The sequence below is a fragment of the Microcebus murinus genome, chromosome 13 (genome assembly GCF_040939455.1).
Source record: "Microcebus murinus isolate Inina chromosome 13, M.murinus_Inina_mat1.0, whole genome shotgun sequence".
In the NCBI taxonomy this organism is placed as follows: domain Eukaryota; kingdom Metazoa; phylum Chordata; class Mammalia; order Primates; family Cheirogaleidae; genus Microcebus; species Microcebus murinus.
In genome coordinates this window covers 27,135,355-27,152,299 of record NC_134116.1, presented here as the reverse complement: position 1 = coordinate 27,152,299, position 16,945 = coordinate 27,135,355, and positions in this window count along the sequence as shown.

Sequence of the window (16,945 nt, the reverse complement as noted above, 5' to 3'; positions counted from 1 at the left end):
CTAAAGTGCCTACAGCATTGGCTCCCTCCTTCCAACTCTTAATCCTCTGAACTCCTGTGTCTTTCTCCTTCAGCACCCCACTCTCCACCTTCATGGGATCTTCTTAATATTCCTAGCAAATGCCAGCCACTCTCCTAGCTCAGGACCTCTCAACTTGCTATTCCTCTCTCTATAGGCAATGCTTTCCTTCAAACGTCCACACAGCTTGTTCCCTGACTTTTCCAACCATTATCAAAAGCTACTTTTTCCTAACCTCCCAATATAAAACTGTAGAAATAATCTCTAGCACACTACTGCGATCTTTACACCCCTTCCATGCTTTCAAATAGACTATATCACATCCTTGTTTATTTTATTTTTGTCCTCCTCCTTTAAAACACAAATCTTTAAGAGATAAATATACATGTATATGTGTGTATATGTATCTATCTATATATGTATGCATATATATAAATATGTATATATATTATGTATGCATATATAGATATGTATATATAGAGATACATATACATTACTAAGTTCATTGTTGTAAACTCAGAACTTTGAAAGTGTGAAGAAATATTTGTTGAATGAACGAATGAACATCTTAATTCTTCAATAATTTTATTTCTGTGCATTTAAGAGCTATCAAACCTAATTTCTAGTTTAGCTTGAATATGTATGCAAACTCAAATTTTATTTGTAATTACACATACATAATTTATGTGCAGTCATATATCTTATACTTTTATAACATATATTTATATGTTTATGCAGAAATGAGAGAATATTAAACCTATTAAATTGCTAGAAAGTAATTTATTCTAATAATATAAGAGTAAGAGATAATATGTAGGGTCAAGGGAAATGCTTAATTAATGCATATCAAGCTTTTAACTTGTCAGAAATACATGGGAAAAATTAAAAGGACTTATAGAGTAATAATTTAATCCTCTCCATCCATACATACACACACCACACACTCACAAGTGGGCCTGTGTGTCCTATCTTGTGTACCATCCATTCATTAATATTACGATATTAAAATAAAAGATCAAATAATTTTAAAGTAATGAACAATGAAACATATTTTATTATTAAGCTGCTTAAATAGACACATATACAAACACATTCATAACACTGATTTACTAATAGCTGTTTCCCACACATTTTAATAATGTTGTATTTTCAATTTTATTCAGTTTGAATATGTTTCAAAATTTGCCTTGAGAATTCCTCTTTGATCTAAAGGTTGATTAGGTGTATAGTGATAATTCATTAATATTTGGACATATTTCTAGATAAGCGTTATTGTATAATTCTATTGTCTCTCCAAGAGCATATCTATTTGATTTGTTTCATTTTAAATTAAAAAAAAAAATTTTTATTGGGCCAGCATATAATCTTTGCTAGCCAATGGGCTGTGTTTTGTATTCACTGTGTAACAATGGATATTCTTTTGTTTGAGGATGGAATATTTTGTAAATATCAGGTTTTCTATAACATTCTTGAGTTTCTACCTGTTTGTTTTATTGATTACTAAAAGAAGGATGTTGAAATCTCCAAGTATAATTGTGGATTTGTCTATTTCTCCTTTCATTTGTAACAGGATTTTGCTTTAAGAATTCGAATACTCTATTATCAGATAAAGAAAAATTTAGGATTTATATGTCATCTTAGAGATGTAGCCCCTTTCATTATTATCTAATATACCTTTTATAACTGATCGTATTCCTTTTTTTAAATTTCATTTCTTTGCTTATTAATATTACTATTCTAAGTTTCTTTTGATTTGTGATTATATGGTATTATATTTATCTTTTTCATTTTAATTTTAAATTCAAAGTAAGTTTAATTGCTATGGTGTGCATTTGATCCCTGTGTTTTTTAAAAATCATATCTGACCATGTATGTTTTTATATGGAGTGTTGGAATCATTTACTTTTAATGTGATTCATGATATGGTTAAATTATACGTACCATCTTGTTGGCCGTATTTTACTTGTTCCATCTATTCTTTTTCCTCTTATGTACCATTCTCCAGTGCTATTGAGAAAAATCCTATTTTGTCTCCTCTATTGACTTAAAGTTTAATATTTACTTGAGCTTTTACAATATACATGTTCATATAATGAAGGTCTATCCTCAGTGTTATACTGCTTCATATGTAGTGTAAGAACCAAGAACAGTACATGACCCACCAATCCTTCTCATGGTTTTGATATTTTTGAAATGATTTTTATTTTTACCTATCTTGTAAACAAGCAATGCATACAGCCAAGCAAACTGTTATCTTTTGCATTTAAAAGTAAGACAAATAATCCATTTGCCTTCATTTATTTCATTTTTAGAGTTCTTCATATTTCGTAGATCCAAATATCAATCTGACATCATATTTTTATGCCTTAAGAATATTTTTAACATTTTTGTAGAGAAGTCCTGCTGAATTCTATGAGGTTTTGTTTTTTGGAGGAAAGTTTTATTGCTCTTTCATTATTAAATGCTATATTTTCTGAGTATAGATTTCTAGTTGAAAGCATAAATTTCCAGCCTAAGTGTGAAAGGCAAAATACAAAATTTAATGTAAAAATGCAAAAAAAAATCTTTGTGACTTTATTCCTAAAAACTTTGTTAAAATATAGTTTGTATACCATAAATTTACCCATTGAAGTATGTAATTACATAATTTATGTACAGAGTTGTGCACCCATCACTATAGTCCCATTATAAAATATTTTCATCATGCCTAAAAGAAAACACATATTCGTTGGCAGTCATTCACTATTCTCCCTCCTGCCAGCCCCAGGTAATCACTAAACTACTTTCTGTTTCTGTAGATTTGCCTAATCTGAATATGTGATATTAATGGAATCATACAATATGTAGTCTTTTGTGACTGGCTTCTTTCACTTAGAATATTTTCAAGGTTCATCTACATGGTAGCATTCCTTTTTATGGCCCAATGATAATTTCTTTTAATATTTAGTTTAGTAATTATTATGGGTACATAATAGTATATTTCTGCAAGATACATGTGATATTTTAATACATGCATACGATGTGTATTAATTAAATCAGGGTAATTGGGGTATCCATCACCTCAGACATTTATCCATCACCTCAGATTCCTTTGTGTTAGAAACATTCCAATTCTGCTCTTTTATTTTAAAGTACATCCTAACTTATTGTTGATTATTGTCACTTTGTTGTGTTATCAAAAATATTAGATAGATAGAATGAACAATATCGGAATTTTTTCTTTCAATATTTGAAAAGGTCCTTCTGTTATCTTCTGGCTTGCATAATTTCTGACAATGTTTTCTTTGTTTCTTTGTTATTTTTTTTTCTGCCTATCTTTAAGATTTTCTCATTGTCTGTAGTTTTTAGAATTTTCATATGTTATACTTAAGATGCTCGTTTGTTTTTTCCTGATTAATGTTCTTTGAATTTTTTAGATATGTGTTATGTTGACTATCATTAATTTTGGAAAGTTCTCCTGGTTATTAAAAAAAACTATTCCCTCTTCCTTAGTCTATCTTCTCCCCTTCTTGGATTCCTATCATACCCAAATGAAAACACATAATATTTTTCCATAGCTCATGAATTTTCTGGTTTTTTCCCCTTCTCTTTTCCCCATTGTGTGTTTCAATGTGTACAATTTGTATTGACCTCTCTTTAAATTCATTGATTCTTTCCTTGGCTGTATCAAATTTCTTGATGAGCCTATGAAAGGCATTCTTCTTCTCAGTTTTTATTTCTATCATTTTAATTTTATTCCTTCTTAGTTGCCATCCTTCAGCTGAAATCACCCATTTGATCTTGTATTTTGCCCATCTTTTAAGTTAGAACCTTTAATAGATTTATTATAGTGATTTAAAATTCCCTGTCAGACCATTCCAACATATGTGTCACATGAGTCTGGTTCAGATATTTCTTTGTCTATTCTTAGTGTATTTTTCTTGCTTTTATATTTGTATCATATTTCATATTAGTGCTGACATCATATGTAGGAAAGCAGAGTTCAGAGTAAATGATGTGTATTCTTGGAAATGGTATCACCTCTCCATTAAGCCTTAACCCTTTGCACTTGCTTGCTTTTTTCTCATTATCCACTCGACATTATCCACGCTCGACATCTGACTGCAAAGGGTTAAGGGAATAAGTATTCATGAGTGTAGTTAAGTAATGGACTGGTTTTGTAGTGTTATTGTTATGGTTACCAGTAGTGTACCACAGGCTTCAAATTCCTGTGGAAATACTTCGTTTTCCAAAGCAATGCCTCTTTAATACTGAGTCCTAATCCTTCCCCATGTGGTCGGCCTCAGAGTCTTTTTGCATGTTTTTTCTTCTCCTATTCCTTTCCCAACATTATTTTACTGGTACTTTTAAAATGACTCTTTGAATGTATCAATAATTTGAAATATAAAAAAATCCAAATAAATAAGTTTGTATGAAAAGAAGCTCCAGTTTTTTATTCTACTGTAGTGCTTTGTAAAATCTGGGGTATTTAAAAAATTAAATTCCAAGTAGAATAAAGGAATCGAGAAAAAAGCAAGCGAGTGCAAAGGGTTAATTTGAGGCTTCTTCACTCAATGATTCAGTGTGGTTGTAGGAGTGCATTCTCTAATTTGTAGTTAAGTCTCAATATTGGCCCAGAATAATGGGCCTGGGTCTGGGGGAAATAACCTTCTTCATCCTGCTGCCCTTCCTCTGACTCTAGCTGTGGGCCCAATGTATAATCCGTCTGCTTCCCAATGAATAATTTTTGTTTATTTGTTTGTTTTCTAACCCTGATATTCTTATTTCCCCTTTAATGTGTTTTCACCAGTGTCCTAAGGACAGCAGTTCTTGGTTGCCCTTCATTCCCAAAGAGTGTTTTTTTCCAGTTGCAGACAAGAAAGAGGATCCATGTAGAGTTTCTTTCTCCTCCTGGATAGCTATCTTCTCCTACCCGAGGTTTACATCACACGTTTTTTTTTTCCAATTTTTTCTCTGTTTACTCAGTGGAGATGGTGGTGAAAGTGTTCAAGAAGGTGTGGGTTCCAATATCTTCAGCCTCCAGTGGTTCTGCACTGTCCTGTCAGCCAATACTCAGCTTTTGACCATGTACAACTATTTGAGCTAAACTCATCTTATTTTTGTATCTACCTCAGGTGAATGAGTCCTAACATTTCTTCTTTCACTGTCTATATCATGCCTCAAAGATTTTGTGCCAGTGGTTGCTCTATGGCCTCTCTTCCAGTGTGTTAAAAAAGTTTTGAATATAAAGTGAGTCCAGCTACCTTTGAACTTTGTTGTAAGAATTGGAGTAATGTTCTTTCCAGGTCTCTATAATTTGGGTTAGAAGCTGGAAGAACAATAGAAATTTGAAGGCATAAATATACTTAAGGTGACTTAGAGTGAAATGGAAGAGTAAGTCCATGTTTCATAACATTCCTATTTCCCAATCAGATTAAATCAGTAGACTAGTGATTAACAAGCATGATTTTATGCAATTAGAGGAACATCTCAACAGATAAGAATTTTTAACCAATTTCTAGAATTTGAAAAGTAGATGATAGATTATTGGTGATTTAAAACAGAGAAAGTCATAAGTCTAATGAAAAATGCTGAGAGGCACAAAGAAACTGAGTTTCCTTTTGGAACCTGAGAACTCAGGACTTGGAGACAGCAGGTTTGTCATAGGGAAAGAGTGAGAGGTGGAGGCAGAAATCAGGAATACAACTTGAATGCCATTTACATAACAGTATATTATGCATTCACACTTCCCACCCCTGCCTTTATTTAGAGGCTGCAGGACAGCCAGGAATTTGCCTACCACAAGAAAAAAAAATACTATTCTTTTCTGATGCATTATATAATTTTTCTGGGGAAAGAGTGAACAGTTAGCATGGGTGTTGCTAACTTGAGAATAGCCTTCCTTATTTTGGTGTTTGGATAAACCTGAATGTGGAGGTTAGTTCCTCTAGTGCTCACTGTAAAGGAAACCCTCTATGTAACCAAGTTTTTATTTATTACTATAAGAAAAATTATAATTTAAAATAATAATTTAAAAGAATTACTTAACTATTGATTTACTATGTGCCAATCCTTCTCTAAAATTTCATTAAAAGACAAAATATTTATCAGGTATTTGAAAAAAGTCAGAAATTAAAGGTAAAATATTAAATTTAAAAGGCAGAAATGTTAACATAAAATAAAAATAGACATATGTGGAATAAGAAGAGAATTTTTTTAAATTTAAAAATATCAGATATTAGAAAAAAAATCACAGAGATATTGGATTCACAGTGAAAAGTGATATATGAAAGTGGAAATTGAATAATGTCAGAAAAAATGGCTTTGGAAATATTTAAAAAAATGCCAAATTAAAATATAGTAATAGGTTTGTTGGAAGACCAATTTGGTAAAATACCCCAAAATATATAAAAATAATAAAATAATGTGAAATGTGTATATGAAGTAAGAGAGTCAGGCAATCAATCCAAGAAATCCAAAATAAAAATAAAACATATAAAAAATATTTTAATATTTTCAAGTTGGTTATTTTCTACTACATAGCCCTCTTTGACATGTATATCTCTTTCCATTAAGAGTGCCGCCACATTGTATACACAGACACACACACACACACACACTCACTTCTAAATCTTCCACTTCCTCTGTGTAGGTTTTGCTTATATAGTCAGAGAAAGTCTGAGAGCAACAAGGCAGACTGATATCTTAATTATTCCTAGGGGAAATGTCTGGGTTGCAAATGTTTTGAATTTTCTTCATAAGATGAGAAACTGGAAGTCTCTTCATCTCTTCTGGGAATTCTAGGAATCAATGTGACAATCCTACTGATCATGTTGTTCATATGACCTTCTCTTTGTGAGAACAACTCCCCACTTCCAGGATTCATTTCAGTCATATACTGCTGTATAATTAATAAAAAGTTATTTAAAATCTTAGTGTCAACTTTTGTTTACCTCTGAAACTAAAATATAATAGTATCTATTTTTATAATTTTTGCAAAAATTAAATAGGATAAAACATATAAAGTGTGTAGTACAAAGCCTGACACATAATAAGTGTTTGATAAATATTATGATTGCTATCATTATCACCCCAGCATTCATGTGTGTGGGTAGAGATGAGTTCTTTGTATACAGCTTAAAAAGAACAAAATAAGTGTTTAGTAGAAAATCAATTTATAAAATTTAGAAAAGTCTAGTTCAAATTATATTTGCATAACAACGTGACCTAAAGAAACTCATTAACAACTTACGTTTTAATTAAGAGGTGGGTTATAATATGCAGTGTGTTTTCTCACCTATAAATCATTTTAGTGTATTTCAATATTGTTTCTCTTTCAGTAGTACTATTTCTTCCTTTGTTCTGAGAAACACAATTAATTTCTCCTCTAAATGAATCTAGTGACAGGAGCATTCCACCAGTGAGATGTCTGAGTTCCTAGTTCCCTGCATCCCATGCTATCAATGACAGGTTGTTTCCAAAGAACTGATAGTCATTGAACCCAGAAAGGTAAGGCTGAGGTAAAAGACCTGACAGCCAAAATGGAATATCATTCTAACTAGCAGTTTCAATAGAAGTGTATGCCCTACAGGGAATAGATTAATTGACCCTAATCTACCTTTCTTTTCCTCAATCTCCAATAACAATGAGTATACCAATAGTGAGAGTAGAGAAATATCCTCTAGTCCAGGTGATAGACAGAAAACAATGTGTTTGGAGGAAGAGATGATTTTTACTCCATTAGTATGGTGTTAAGCCCATACTTGACTCTAGCACAATCTTGTGTTTTTGTTTTTTTTTTAATTTTTGTATGGAAATTTTCTTAGTAGAGTATAAGTATAATATGCCTGATGATTCTAAGACTTTATTGACTTATAAACTTTGGAGTAAATATATAAAATCACTTTCTTCATTCAGTTAGCAAGATTTCAGAGTTCAAACTGGAGAGGATGGATGTGAGAAACCTTTGTGGGATCAAGCAGTCATGCTTAGTAAACATTAGGATATAGATGGCTGGAGCCCAGAAAACAGGCCTAGGCTAGAGATGTGTTCAGGATATAGGTGGTGTGATTAAAGTGGGAATGAATGAGGCTAGCTAAAGTGATCATGTGCCGAAAGAGATAGGAACCTAATTTGGATCCTTAAGGAAATTTTACTTGAAGATTTTTAGTAAAAAAAAGAAGTAATTCATGGAGAATGTGGTAATCATGAAAAATGAGCAAACAGTGTTTTGGTAACAAAAACATGGTCGTCGGGTGAGTTTTAACTTTTATGTAATCAAGAAAAATGAGCATTTAAAAGTGTTTATTGAATTTCCAACTTAGGGATATCAAAGCTGTAACAAGTTTACTTAAATGGTGGGAATAAAAACCTGGTTGGAGTATGTTAACTGTAGTTAACAACAATATATTGTATATTTCGAAGTAAGAGAAGATTTGAAATGTTCTCAACACAAAGAAATAATAATTTTTGAGGTGATGGGTATCCTGATTACACACATTTGATCATTACACATTCTATTTATGTATCAGAATGTCACATGTACCCTATATATATGTACAATTATTATGTATCACTAAAAATTTTTAAAAAGAATTCTGAGGTATAGTAGAACATTTTTGTAAATTGGGAAAGGGACAAGAATTTCTGCCTTATTTTACTTAAAACCTAATGATAAAAAGCCATCCATAAATAAAATGAATAATTAAAGATAGATTTAGAAGAGTATAGGTGCTATGAAAAAAATAAGGCAGAAAATAGAGTAGCAGGTTGGAAAAGTTGCAATTTTATATAGCATGGCTTTACTAATTTTCTACTGGTATTCTAACAAATTACCAAAATTTAGTTGCTTAAAGTAGCAGAAATTCAATGACTTACAGTTCTTCACATCGTAAATCTGACACAAGTTGCATTTGGATTATTACAAGCTGTTGCCAGGGCTGCATTCCTTTCTGAGGGCTCTCTGAGGGAATCCATTCCTTTGCCTTTTTGTCTTGTACAGGCCAGCCCAGTCCTTGGTTCACAGCCTCTTCCTCCATCTTCAAGGCTGCCAAAACCATGTGCACTCCTCACACCACCATCTCTCTTGTCTTCCCTCTCACACTGAAGTTAGCCAGGAAACTTTTCCACTTTTAAAGACCTATGTGATTAGAGTGTGTCCATCCAGATAATCCAGGAAAATCTCCCTTCTTCAAGGTCAGTGACATAAATCACATCTAGAAAGTCCCTTTTGTCATAAAAAGTAACATATTCACAGGTCATAAAGACTAGAGCATGGATCCTCTTAAGGATCTGCCTTTATTCTGCCTACCACGATGGTCAAGGAATATCTCACTTAGAAAATTATCTTTATATGAAGACCTAAAGAGGGGAAAGCTTTACCATTTTCTGAAACAAACATATTGCAGGACAAGGTAAAAACAAATGAGAAGTCTCTGAAACAGGAGATGTTTTTAAAAAATACATTTGAGGCACAATTCATAATTGCAAGGCTGTGGAAACAGCCCAAGTGCCCATCAATCCAAGAATGGATTAATAAAATGTGGTATATGTACACCATGGAGTACTATTCAGCTCTAAGAAACAATGGTGATATAGCACATCTTATATTTTCCTGGTTAGAGCTGGAACCCATACTACTAAGTGAAGTATCCCAAGAATGGAAAAACAAGCACCAGATATATTCTCCAGCAAACTGGTATTAACTGAGTAGCACCTAAGTGGACACATAGGTACTACAGTAATAGGGTATTGGGCAGGTGGGAGGGGGGAGGGGGGCGGGTATATACATACATAATGAGTGAGATGTGCACCATCTGGGGGATGGTCATGATGGAGACTCAGACTTTTGGGGGGAGGGGGGGAAATGGGCATTTATTGAAACCTTAAAATCTGTACCCCCATAATATGCCGAAAAAAAAAAAAACCAGAAAAAAAATACATTTGAGGAACAGAAGTGACTAGAACAATTGGAGTGTTAAGGGAAGGTGAATACAGTAGGACAGGTGGTTTGAGGACTGACAGAGGCTAGAAGATGAACGGATTGGTAGGACATTGTAAAAATGTTAATGGTACTCTAATTAGATGAAGAGCCTCGGGGAGATTTTGAGCAGGATATATTCATAATGTAACTTAGAATTTGATTGGGGCACATTGATTGTGGTGTTTAGGATAGAACAAAAGAGGATTGGAATGGAAACTTGGAGACCACTCAAAAGGCTATTATGGCTTGGACCAGGATAATGGCATTAGAGATACAGTAGATGTTCTCATTACGAATATGTATTTTAAAATAGATGCAGCGTACTGTACTTATGGATGGGATGTGGAGTGAGGGCAATAGAGTTAGAGATGACTCCAAGTTTTTGGACTGAGATAATATAAGGCCATTTATGGAAATGGAGAAACCTTGCCTCCAATATTCTATTCTTTGCCCTTATCTTAATGTCACAGTATTTTAAACATAGTTTATCACTACCTCATTCTTAAAATAAGTTTTCTAGGTTTCCAGCGTTCTGTAATATCTTGTCCTTTTAGGGACACATAGGGAAAGCTTCCCCTCTACCTCTGTAGTTTTGCTGAAAATGAATTTACAATAAGCAGATTAATAGGAGAAAAAAAATCATACAAATTTATTAACTTGCACATGGACATAAGAGTCCCTCAAATATGAGACTTAAGAAAGGGCCAGATGGTTGATTCTTAAATACTGTCTTCATAGGAGAGAGGAAAGTAAGGGACTATAGGCAACTTAAGGGGAATAATAAATAGTTTTTAGAGGAAATGTCAGGAGGCATACATTATCATGTAAAGGACTGTCTTAGGAAAGGGGATGGGACCAGTAAGGTAGGTAAGGGTTGAAACTGCACTATGAACAAAGACTGACTTACTATGTAGATAAACTCTCCCAGGTAATCTCTCTTTGAGTTTCCTTAAGAAGAATAGATAAAAATCTATCTGGCATGGCGATTTTTAATCTCTTCTTCTCTTCTTTAATCTTTCTTAGTTATTTGATGAGATTCCTAGGGAGAGTGGAAAGAAGTTTTATTATTCAAATAAGAAAATTCCAGAGAGACCTTCTTTGCACTTAGGGATGGGGTAGGTGGGAAAAAATAAGAGAAGATTAAGAAGTCCTTGGTTCTGAGGCAGCCTTGGTCTAAGCCCTTCCAGTTTCCTTTAATGTAAAGTGTTCAGCATGCAAAAGCACAGAACTTTGGGGTATTGTTCCCTGCACCCCAACACTCCTTTACTTTTTAACTCACCAACTGTCTTTTTAAAGTTTTAATTCCTTCATTTTGGTCAAATATTTGAATACCCAGGCTCAATCTTCTAGTCTTCTGTACCAATACCCAAACCGCGGGTGATTTTTATTCAATCGGTACAGTAAATATTCCAGAATTTATAATTGTATCTCTGAATTTTGACCTTGCTTATATTAGCTAACGTGTTGCTTGGTATTTCTACTTTCGTATGTATGAGACATCTCAAAATTATATCCTAAGGAAAATCCCCTGAACTGCAACACCTTTTAATCCCTCAGCCTTCTCCAACTCAATTAATAATTTCACCAGTCAGTTGCTCAGGGCTGAAAATTGTTAGTCAACTTCCCAACAGGGCTCACTCTTCTCAATTCCCCTACAGTTTCCTCTCCTTTGTGCAAATAGGGTCATAATTTTATAGCACAAATCAGGTCATGTTACTCACATGCTTAAAATGAATCCGTGGATTTTCAGTGCAATTGAAATAAAAAATAAATTCCTTTCTACAACATATAAGATTCTGCATGACCTGGAACTTTCTCTTTCTCTACTTTTTTATAGCAATACTGTTACCTGGTTTCCAACGTGTAGCAGAATTACTTTTCTTTTTTTAATTAACCTTCAAACATTTCAAACTTATCCCTATCTTACTTCTGGGCTTTTGCACTGGCAATTAATTCTGCTCAGCATGATCTTCCCTAGATTTTCCTACTGGTAGGCCTCACATGAGCTGAACTGGCTCTCAGCTGACACCTCTAGATAAAAGACATCTCTTCACATCTACTCACTGTTTGTCCCATTGACTTTTTAATTTTCTATTTCATAGACTGATCATTATCTGAACTTATCTTTTTTATTTACTGTATATTTGATACCACACAAGACCTAATATTCAAAATGCAGGGATTGTTGTATAGCTCTAGGGTAAAATATTTCTATGTTATTTATATGTGATTTGTGTGTCATGGCAGTGTGCATTGTGGGTTAATTCTAAAATGGAAGTAATAGTGTCTGTCTTGTGCTTCATTCTAATACTAAGGCCTTGGACTGTGCTGGTACCTGGTAGATCAGACATTCATTAATGTGAAGGAATGAATAAGAGAGTTTCTAAAGAGATATTGATCTTTTCACTTAGGTACAATGCAGTACAATAAGAGTGTTATGTTCTTTAGGTTGATAATGAGCATGTAAAATTCTAATTTAACTAAGTGTTCATTGATTTATCATATTCACCTAAATACTCAAATGATTTATTTGGTTCTAGCTTACATGTCATCAGTAATATATCTGTTATGAAATGATTGTGACTGTATTTAAGATACTTCCTGAAAATGTTACTGAGCGAAATGAAACAAAACAAACAAAAAAGTTTGACAACACAATTCTTTTAATATGTTAGGGATATGTGAAAGGCAATGCAAAAATGTTTAATTTAATCCATAGAAAGCAAAAAGTCACATGTAGACTATGTCTTGTTCTCCATTTTCTAGAAAACACATTATAATGCTTGGCTTTGATTCCAAACTTTAGGAACCATCAGCTTCCGAAGAAGCATTCCGAAGACATTATTTAGCCTCTCTATCCTCCATGGATACATTAAAATATTCTGTGTTATATGACACAATTGTAAGACAACTTGTACACCAGCCTGAATCTCAACTCTCTTTTTAAACTATCCCATCCCTCCAGACTAAACCCTCCATGTCCCATCTTGCCTGCCAGTTGGTTTATAGGCTTAAATTTTTTTTTTCCTGACCAGGGCTGTACTCCCCCCTTCAGTCTGTGCAGAGACCTGATCCTTTTAAATCTAGAGCTTAACATATAGTGTCAGCATATATTAAAGAAAACAACATCACCTTATGAGATACATACTGTAGACAAGGTCATTGTATGAGGCCTTCTTCCCAGCAAAGTTCAGGAAAATTTGGATGTTCTATATTCTCAATCGCATTCACCCAAATATCCCCATGTTAATCTCAAGATCCTACCATTTTTTAATACAGGTTAAGACATACCAAGACTGCATGTTTAATCTTCATTGCAGTTACCAATCTTGCAATCATATATTGTGGGACTGATTTTCAGCACAATCTTCATATCGCTGCAGTAGTTAAGCATTGCCTCTACTACTACGAAAGCATTCTTGAGGTTTTTGATAGCATGCTTAAGATTGAGAAAATTTGTTCTGATCATTTGTGTGTGTGTGTGTGTGTGCAAGGTCTCCAAATCTGTCAAAAGCAGACACCCCATATAACATTTCCTGTAATTATCATTGCCACTACACTAATCAAGTGCAGTCACCTTCCAACTCCTTACCTTGCAGCTGAACTTCTTTCTAATTAAACAGTGCTGAAAGCCTTAATAAATGTGACACCAGTGCATACCAGGGATTATTACTCACCCTAATTACCCACAAAAATATCTCTATTGACTTTAAATAGTGAGAAATGCAAGCCTGTAGATTTCATTTGGAGGATTTGTTTGTAGGACCACTGGTGTAATCCACTGTCTTAGTACAGATTCTCTTGAAAATCCAGCTAACATGTAGCTTATATATGTGAAGTCTTTTGTCTTTTGAGAGGGGAGAGGATGGTAGGAGGATTGCTGTATTGCCAGTGCAACAAGACTGAGGGAGCAAATATGAGAAATAAGGAAAGGAAGGACAGGAAGAAATATAAGTTTGTAAATAACCATCAATTCATAAGAAAATATAGGGTTTGCGGAATTGCACAAGACATCTTAGGAAAGGTATCTGGAATTGTCCATTTGGGTATTACAGACAGAAAGTCAAGCTATTTATCTGTGACTCCTTCATGCCACTTGTTTTTTATTGTTAAAAGTCTACCTCATACCTCATGGGTTTTAACACCCCCACATTTATGGAATGTATTAACTTGCCCTGCCTGGCATTCACTTGAAAAGCTAGAGCCTCCTGGTTCCAACTGGGCTGGACCTGTGTGCTGGAGCTAATAGGCTGCCACTTTAACAGGTGCAGTGGTGACCATGACAACGGTCAGCCCTTATGCCTAAGAGAGGTTGAAAGAACTATTTGGAAACTGGGAAGATAGCAAGGTTGATGAGGGAAGCAGTATATCCTAGATATACAATCTAGCAATATTACATGACAACTTTTCTTAAAAAATACTTTTATTAGATGCTCTGTGTTTATGGAAATATACCAATGACGTGTACAATATTCAGATAACAAAATAGTTATTCATTTTTCCTTTTCCTTGTAACCATTTTTATTCTTTTTCCAAAATAAGTGTTTATGTAGGCTATATTTGCATATTAGCAAACAGACTTGGATGCTTTTGTACTTTATTTTCTGCATGTAACAGAATTCTCCCAGAGTGGATCAGACAATAGTACTAATGAGAGCACATTTTTAGGTAACCAGCATTTTTTGGACCATGGGTTCAACTTCATAAGTGAGGGATTGTAGCCCTGCCCCAAAGTCTCATTTCATGTTAGGTGTATCTGTTACATATGACTTCACAAATGGTCTTCCTTCATCTTTGTTGATATCTGGTGTGCACATTTCTACTGCACAACTCTTAGTTCCCTTGAAGTTGTTAAGCAAACCCTGCTCTGAAGTCAGAGCTGTCAATGAGAAAGCTTTGTCTTTGTCAAGGGTGCAAGCTGCAATTTAACTAGTTGTGCAAATTGCAATGGAGCACTCCCTTTAACCCAACCATAGTGAGCTCTAAGCAGAAATGGTGAAAATATTTCAAAAGATATATCTTCATTTTTCCATTTAAGAAAATATTTTTTCTTTCCTTCTCTCAAAAATTACATTGTAAAAGAAGTCCTTAAACTTAGGCCAGTAAACTTTTGGCTCCGCTCTGAGTCAAGAAACAAGTCCTGAAAATACTCCTAAGCTAAAATTTGCAACCTCTTCCTCTTTTTAAAAGTAAAAAACAGAATTTAAATCAACATTTGAAAGTTTACTAGTTATAGGATGAACCTTCATTCCACCATTTAATGCCCAGATATACTTGATTCAAGTTTAGGTACAAGTTTGTAGTCTTGTTTCCTACAGTTCCTCAAACCTGTTTATAGAATCATTTCTACACTTTTCTTCTGCTGGCAGAGGTATGTGGCCCAGTTGCATCACAAGAAATTGGCAACACCTTCAATGGAAGATCAATTCTGTTAGGCAGGTATAGATCTAGGCAATTAGTAACAGAAATCCCTAAAGTAAAAATGTCAGGATTAGAGCGCTACCTAGTTCTTATATTATATAACATGCTTCAAAGGGGCTTTGATTTGAAATGTAAATAAATAATTTACTATGGTTTAATATTTTTCCCTTTCAAGATATTTTATTAAGAAAAATTTTAAACACATATAACAGTAGGTAAAAACATATTCTTACAAAACCTTGTGTATGAATCACCTCATTTCAAAAACTATTAACTCATGGTCAGTCTTGTTTCACATATATACTCAACCACTTCCCCTATAGCCCCATTATATCCATAAAAATTTAGTATGTATCATTAAAAGATAAAGTTATCTTTTTAAAAACATAAGTACACTATCATTAGTACACATTAACAGATTAGCAGAAATTTCTTATTATTAAATATTGTGTTCAAATTGTTAAGTATAAAGTTTGATCAAGTGAATATATGGTGATTTTTAATTCATGAAAAAGAGAAATAATTTTATTTGCTTCATTTTCTTTTAGTAGTAACTATTTTTAACTTAAACCCAAATGACATAGCTTTGCCACACACTAAAATGCTCCATAATATAATCACTTAACCCTCAATATATTTGAATATTGGAAATTTGTATTATTCAATCCACATTTCTTTTACATGTTACTGAAAGAGAAATGTACTATTAAATTACAACACTTTGTTTTTCATTTAAAATGCTAAGAATATGGGGCTTGGGATTTGGGGATAATTTTATTTGCATAAAATAGTGTGCAAATTCCAATTTTACATGTTGGAAATTGAACTTCATGTAGTTATGTGGTAAAATTGAGATAAATAAGTATATATTGTATAATGGCATTTAGTTAAGCTTTCAAGTATAATATTTTATAATACTATAGGTAATATATACTAATAGATAATATAACTAATAGATAATTAGTAATATATACTAATATATATGAATTCATTCTTGAATGGAAGGAAATACTATCATTCAGAAACAGGAGTTATTAAAAAACACTCTGTGTGTCTGTGTTTATTTAATTTTTATGAACATCTTTTTTGGTATTTTAAAAAATGCATTTGTAGTTTACAGCTGCTTAGCAAGAATATCAGAACAGCCATCTAAAGTAGAGAAAATGAAGGGGAATGTAGAATAACTCTATGTGGTGCTTAATTAGCAGGAAGGTTTGTATTAAAAATGTGTTAAAAATTGCCAAGAAGATATAATTACATTTCTTAATATTCACTGTTTTTTTCACTGATTTGAATATTCTAATTTCTTTTTTCTTTTTTTTTATTTCAGCATATTATGGGGGTGCAAAGTTTAAGGTTTCAATACAATATTCACTGTTTTTGAAAGGGATCTCTTTTTTATTTTTATATCTTGCCATAAGTACCATGGTGTTACTGAGAAATATACTTTACACCATTCGACAAATGTTTTTCACCTGCCTAATCTATGGTAGGCACTAAATTATGTGAATAATTGTGCAATAAGAATTATATTAGATCAGATCT